The 7406-nt window shown below is 30.5% G+C and overlaps 1 long non-coding RNA gene across 1 annotated transcript; it reads right to left on the minus strand.

Moving 5' to 3' along the window:
- Positions 1-1205: 1205 nt before the first annotated feature.
- Positions 1206-5418, minus strand: LOC107712641 (uncharacterized). Its single transcript, XR_001636811.1, has 3 exons — positions 5377-5418; positions 4797-4995; positions 1206-1250 (listed from the first exon to the last, which is right to left on the minus strand). It is a non-coding gene; the product is annotated as an uncharacterized LOC107712641 (long non-coding RNA).
- Positions 5419-7406: the final 1988 nt, after the last annotated feature.

The raw sequence follows: 7406 nt of genomic DNA on the forward strand, positions 1-7406 counted from the left end.
GACACGGTCTGTGTCACTAGTTAAAATTGCTTATTTCTCTGGATTTAAACATTCTTCGAAACATTTGGGATAATGCAAGTACACAAGTCAGCAAAATATATAACACTGTTCTAGTGTTTTTTGGATATTTTAATAAAAAAATCTTACATAGTGCCTTTAATTATTTAAAAATACTAAAATGCAAAAAGTATCTGCTAATTTAAAGTACACAGTATTTAATTACCATTTTCACTCATTGCAAAAAACTACTACTTTTACATAATATAAATACAATACATTACTATTTTCACTTAATGTAAATTAAACATACCTTAAAAAATATACTCCTCACATACTGTACATAGCACTATATCTACCACTACCATATCTACCACTAAAAAAAATCTTATTTTCTCTTACTTAAAAGAGCACCTAATACATATTACACTTTCTGTAAATAGCATCTAGTGCCATTTGCACTTAATACAAATATCCACTATCTTTAATAAATATACAAAAAAAAAAAAAAAGACCTTATAAACATTAAAAAAGGAAGAAAAAAATAATAATAATAAAAAAATAATAATAATATAGGACCACAATCACAGGAAAATCCATATACAAAATAACACATAATACATTTATTTATGGGATGATTTGTAAGTGTCTTACCTTCACTATAGACCTATATAAAGTCATTTAAATATTAAGAAAATAAAATCTAATAAAGATAATATAGTAATGATTACCTCACGTATTGTCACTTTACAAAAAAAAAAAAAAAAGCAACAAATGAAAAAATTACTCTTTGCTGAAAAAAGACTTCCCAACCCATCATGTAAAGACTACTTACTATGTTTTGCACTCTCTACAATGCACATTAATATTTTGAATGTTACATAATACATAATATTCTGTTTCAGTTTCAATGTTATTAATGTGCAACTAATTGCAAACAAGTAATCTACAGAACAATTACGATATTCTTCAAAACATCCTCAATTAGCTAACATCTTTCTAGAAAGTAATTAAGTGCACAAAAACTAATAAAATAAATGAACCATTTTACAACACTTACCGTCTGATACTCGCGTACATCCTTACAAATCTCTTCGAGTGTTTTCACAACATGCAGTTCACAAAGATTCTCTTCAAACGCAAATGGCAATCCCTTCACAATTGACAATTTAGAGTGAGCATTGAATACGTCACATTTGTCCTTTCCTTGCAGCGATTTGGAGAAGGACACTCCACTTAGCATAACAGGACTTCTGCAAAAAACAAAAAATAAACAAATTACTTAAACATATAATTCAAAATGCAAACTTACTAAATCTATAAACATAAAAACCACATGCTGAAAAATCATCAAATCAACAATTCTACATACAGTACATACAATATATTAAATACACCGTTTCTTACAACTGTGCAATTTGGGGGGAAAAAAACAAAACAAAACTATAACTTAAGCCTAAATAATCGCATATTACCAAATCATTGTAATATTAATTCACTTAGGTATCACTTTGACTTAGGGGTGAACAACATAGCAAACATGTCATTTGACTTTTTTTTCAGGAATATCAGTTCACAATTTTATCATGTTGATTTCACTATTTTGCAAGTAGTCTAACCAGTACAACCAAACTAATTTCCCTATTGTAAAAAAAATTCAAGCTAACAAAACATAATATTAAAAAAAGAATGGCAAACATTAAACCAAAAGTGAATGAAGGTCTTTCCCATGATTTTATAGAAAATAAAACAAACATAATACACATACAGAATTGAACACTAACATTCAATGAAATTCAATTAAAACAACTGTATTAAAGTTCATGGGCCAAGAGCTGCAAGTGACTTTTCCCGGTTTTGTCGTTTTATTAATATTAAAAGAATACTTCACCCAAAAATTTAATTCTGTCATCTGTCTTTCAATTCTATCAGTGTTTTATTTTTATACAAGTATTTACTCCCTCTTAAGTTATTCTAAACCTGAATTGCTTTCTTCTCTTAAACATAATTACTTGAAGAATGTGGACAAACAAACAGTTGCTGGTCCCCAGTGACTTTTATAGTATTTTTTCCCCCCCAATATAAAAATGAATGGTATCTAGTTATGGTTTGCTTACACACAATATTCAAAATATGTCCTTTTGTGTTCAGCACAAGAAATTAATACAACTTTGGGAAAACATGCGAGTGAGCAAATAATGTTGGAAAATCAATTTTTGAATAAACTATTCCTTTATTTACAAACAATAGCATGTTTACTACTGTTAATTTAAGACCTTCGCTCTGTTTACTAACTGAAACTATTTACTTTCATTTTAAGCATAACCAACTGTAATTGTATGTACAATTTGTGTACTTTTCACAGTATTAGCCACAAATGACAACTTAGTCTAGTTATCAAGTGCCATTTATTAACCTCTTAGTGTGTGCACGATTCAAGTGTACATGCTCACATTCAACAGAACGTGAATTAAATGTTTAACCAGCAAGCCTTTAAAGCAGATTCAAATAATGTACTTTTGTAATTGCACATAAGTGCAGTATCCCGAGTGTAACTTTACAGCCAAGTTAACATTTCATGTGAATGTACTAGGGCTGACACAATTCCATTTACTGTAACTACACATGGAACACTGCGTTTCACCAGGGACCATTATTGCTCATGCACAACCCAATAAACACTGGACACAACCTGCGTCCCAATGTGCACACTATCCATCCTAAATTCTGTGATTAGTAATTTTCAATACTATTTAGGGCAGGTAGGGTGGATAGTAGTATGCACATTGAGACGCATGGATTTAAGATCGCCAATCAATATGGTGGCAAGTTCTGATGTCCCCAAGTTAGCTATGTTTTGTGAAGGACTAAGCACCATTCATGTTGATGGTCTCATTCTCTCTCTCTGTGACACACAGACACACTCCCGATACAGTTAAGCATAAAAATACTTCAGAAAGAAAGTTTCTGTATCGGTTCAATCGCAATGAATTACTGACTTGCTGCCACCTACTGGCAGTTTTAATTCCACATTTAAATTATCTTTTCAGTTTTAAAATAATTGTAAATATTGAATACTGATGTTTTACATTTAAAATAACAAATTAATTTATGCATTTGTAACTGCAGGTTAAATGCATTCATGTCCCTTTGAGCTGAATTAAATGGTGTGTAAATAGGCCTACATCTAAATGCTTCTTCAGATGCAGCTTCTGTGTTTCCTCTACATTGCAAATATGAATTGTTGATACTAATATAATTTGTTTGGTAACTGCCCAAAAGTCTTATTCTAATTGACTGATTAAATGTAAGAATTCGACTCAAAACGTGATGCACACTTTTAGAAAAAGGCTTTATAAAATGTAAAAAATCTAATTTAAACTTATTGCAACAGATTTATTTCAATCACTGCTGTGAACTGACCAGTACATAGAATATGAAGGATATCAAAAACAAGTTGTACACACACACGTACGTAGAGAGACATTTAAGAGGGTTTATTCTCCAAATAACTAATTTCATGTTGCAGAAAAATGTGATAGAAATTGTGTATGAACTCTCGTTCTTGTTCCAAGTTACCTTCCTATTCATTCATTTTTGCCTCTCATAAAAGCCCCAAAGCCTTACAAGAAGACAGTTATGGCATTCTTGCGCTTTAGTTAGGCTAAAAAAAATAATAAAAAAAAAAGTTAAAATTGCACAACAATTTATGTAACATTATTTTTATTACTATTATTTTGACTTATGCCTTAGTTTGTACTGTTTAACTTTTTAAAAGTAATGTTAAATTCATTTTTGTATTTTGACTATATTTTGCCAATTAAATGCATTAAAAACATTTAATTTTCATGATTGTTAATGCAATTTCACCAATAAAAAAAAAAATAAAAAAAAAAGTTTATTTTTCTTAAAAAGGAAACAAGTTACTTGTTTATTTTAAAAGACCTCTTTTTTCTCTTGTATATCTAGCATTGCTCTTTAATAAAGAAAAATTCTTATCTGATTATTCGATTAATTGATGGAATAATCGGTAGAATACTCAATTACTAAAATAATCAATAGTGGCAGCCCTAGAATGTACACTATACTGTGACAGATGTGCCAGAATGTGATAAAGTGCACTATAGCAGTGTTTCCCAACCTTTTTTTAGTCGCGGCACCCTTTGGAAATTAAACTTGTGGCACCCTACAAAATTAATTGTCACAATATTTGAATTTCTAACTTCGATGTGATAATTTGAAAAGTATAGATATTCGGTACAACAGGGAAGAACTGCAGAATATAATGTCATACAGATATTTTTAATATTATTAAACATTTTTGTCCATCAATGGTGGCAATCAGTAGGCTAATTTTGCGACATCAGAAATGGATATTTTATAAAAGATGCTTTTTTGAAAATTTTTGCCATTTTAAAAAATTTAAAAAAAGGATTTTTTACACGGCACCCCTGCTCTCGACAGACAGCACCCCGGTTGGGAAACACTGCACTATAGCACAATATTAGGCTACAAATAAAATAATTTTCATAAAACATCTAAATTGCAGCCTTTTGCAATTAACCAATCACAACATTTGTACTCTATTATAATTTAAATTTCAGTTAATTGATCCCCTGATAACATTTATTTGAACACCCCATCTTAAAAACATACGTGTAATCTGGGTCAACCCAATTATTTATAACAAAATCGCACTTATCCACAATATTAAAACCAAACAAATATACTATATCTATACTGAAGTGCTTTATTTAAAAATTAAACAGAACATCTTTGTTAATCACTACTGCACTTACTTGTCCTTCTCTGCACAGGAAAATTAATTATGCCGTTGTACATCAAAACTGACAACTCGACTATTCCGTGTAGCCTCCTGCACCACTGCAGTGAAATATTTGGAGTCACTGCTGCCTGCTTTAACAAGTGGTGACACATTGTGCAAGAAGCCCTGGACTTCTGAACAAGCTGCTTTCTTCGGTGCATCCATTGTTACACCTGCAGACATTTATAAACAAATAAAAAAGGTAAAACTGTTCAAAATAGCACAAATTGATACTCATACCTACACAAATTGCATTAACTATTAAAAATCACTTTTACACACCTTTTGAATTCATAACTAGCATTCTTTAAAATCAAATTAAAAACTTAAAATAACAAATTCTACAATACTATTCACTTTTTAAAAATATAACGATTATAAAAACACAGCATTGACTTGATTAAAAAAAGCCAAATAGTCATAAAAAAAAAAGATATAAAATTATTACAAAACTCTGGCCTCCAGTCAGTTTTGACCACAAAAAACACAAGTGTGATGGCCAAATTAATAATACTGCAGCTCCGTATCCCAAAAGCATTGAGAGTTGATAATACCTCTATTGGTAGCAATCTGTCTACAACAGTGGTTTCCAAACGTCTCCATGAAGTACCCCTAGCACTGCATATTTTGTATATCTCCCTATATCTGACACACCCACTTCAGGTCTTGCAGTCTCCACTAATGAGCTGATGAGTTGAATCAGGTGTGATACATGAGGGGAGACATGTGCAGGGCTGGAGGTACTCCAGGACAGGATTAAGTATAACGATGCTTTTGAGAGAAACAGAATCAAACATGGCTTAATCAGCTAATTAAGATCTTCAGGAGCACTTGATAATTACATTCAGGTGTGCTGAAGCAGGCTTGGAGCTGAACTCTGCAGGCAGGTAGATCTCCAGGAACAGGGTTGGGCACCACTGATGCAACCTATTACTCCAAACCAGGGTTGCCCAAACTCGGTCCTGGAGGGCCGGTGTCCTGCAGAGTTTAGCTCCAACTTGCCTCAACACACCTGCCTGGAAGTTTCTGTCTAATAGTTTCACTTGATTATTATTTTAATACATGATCAATAAAGGTCAGCTTACATAAGCAAAATACAAATAGGCCTACATTACCAACTCCTTACCTAGTACTAAAACATTATAAAATGACATTAATTAATACCTATCAAACACATTAAGAAAAAATATGACCTACACACTTTAAATTACTTTAAACCACAGCTAAAACTCAAAATATAGAGATATATACATGATATAAACAAAAAAATTGCTTCCAATTATGAATCCACCACGATATCTCAATGTACATAAAAATTCCTCAAAACTAACTCTGAAAAACCATTTGAATGAACCTGAATCTAGAACCACTTGACTATAAACACACCTCATTACCTATTCAAAATTTCACCGTGTTCCATACCATTTTATTGCATTATTGCTTAAACAAAAACTAATAGACTTCTCTTTATCAAATTAACAATCAAATTGAACAAAACATGGCTAATTCACTAACGAGAAATAATTTATACCGTATTCTTTTAATATAAGATGCAATCACAATAACAAACAATGAACAAATTCAAATAATACACAAAATGCTTTCAATCATTTGAACACTGTAACAAAATAGAAAAAACAAACATCATTACTCAATCCATTTCCATTTTATCACTCTCAACAAATCAATTTTAGAATAAATGCCTAATTTGCGAATAATTAATATTAATAAATAAATAAAAAACTACAAAATCATATAATACAATGAGAAATTCACTTATATTAAACTTTGACCTTTTATTAACAAAACAACAACTTTACCTGCTTTCTCAAACAGAAAACAAGATTATTTTTCTTACCCCATTGGCAGATTATTTTGCTTGTTTCAAGCAAAACTCACTTGAATTCGACTTGTTTTTTCTGAAAACAAGACAATAATTTTTACTTGTCTAGACAATCCTTCTTGATTTAAGAATTTTTAGATATTTTGGCTGGAAACAAGACAAAAGATCTAAGCTAGAAAAGCATTTTTTGCAGTGTAATTATTTCTTGTCTTTTATTTACAGGTTTCAACTTATAATACAAAAATAAAACAAACAATGCACAGTAATTACTTCATTTACAAATAACTAATCAAATTACAAAATTAATGTACAGAACAACTTTCATTTCTTTTTTAAGTTTCCCAGCAGCCCCATTTTCTCCAGAACTGTCCTAAAACAAGACAAAAGGAAAGACTTATGAAAATTAAGACAGGACTGCAAAATATGACACAGCAGGACATGCATACAAAATACTCATATAAATATACTCAATAAAGTTTGCTTAGAAAGTTTGCAGACATATCTTGCATGACAGCGCTAAAATAATAATAATAAAATAAAAATACAAGTGAAAAAAAACAAGCTATTTCAGTACATTCAAACACAATACTTACATTTTTTATTTAATTTATATATTTAAAAGGCAAGTTATTCCACACCATTTTCAGTCGTCTTCAAAGAATGCAAATTGAAGAACAAATTGTTTGGAATGTAGGATATGCAATACACCATGAAAAAATGAATTATAAATTATAAAATAAA

This window comes from Sinocyclocheilus rhinocerous, unplaced genomic scaffold (genome assembly GCF_001515625.1).
Source record: "Sinocyclocheilus rhinocerous isolate Xijiao unplaced genomic scaffold, SAMN03320098_v1.1 scaffold10518, whole genome shotgun sequence".
NCBI lineage: Eukaryota > Metazoa > Chordata > Actinopteri > Cypriniformes > Cyprinidae > Sinocyclocheilus > Sinocyclocheilus rhinocerous.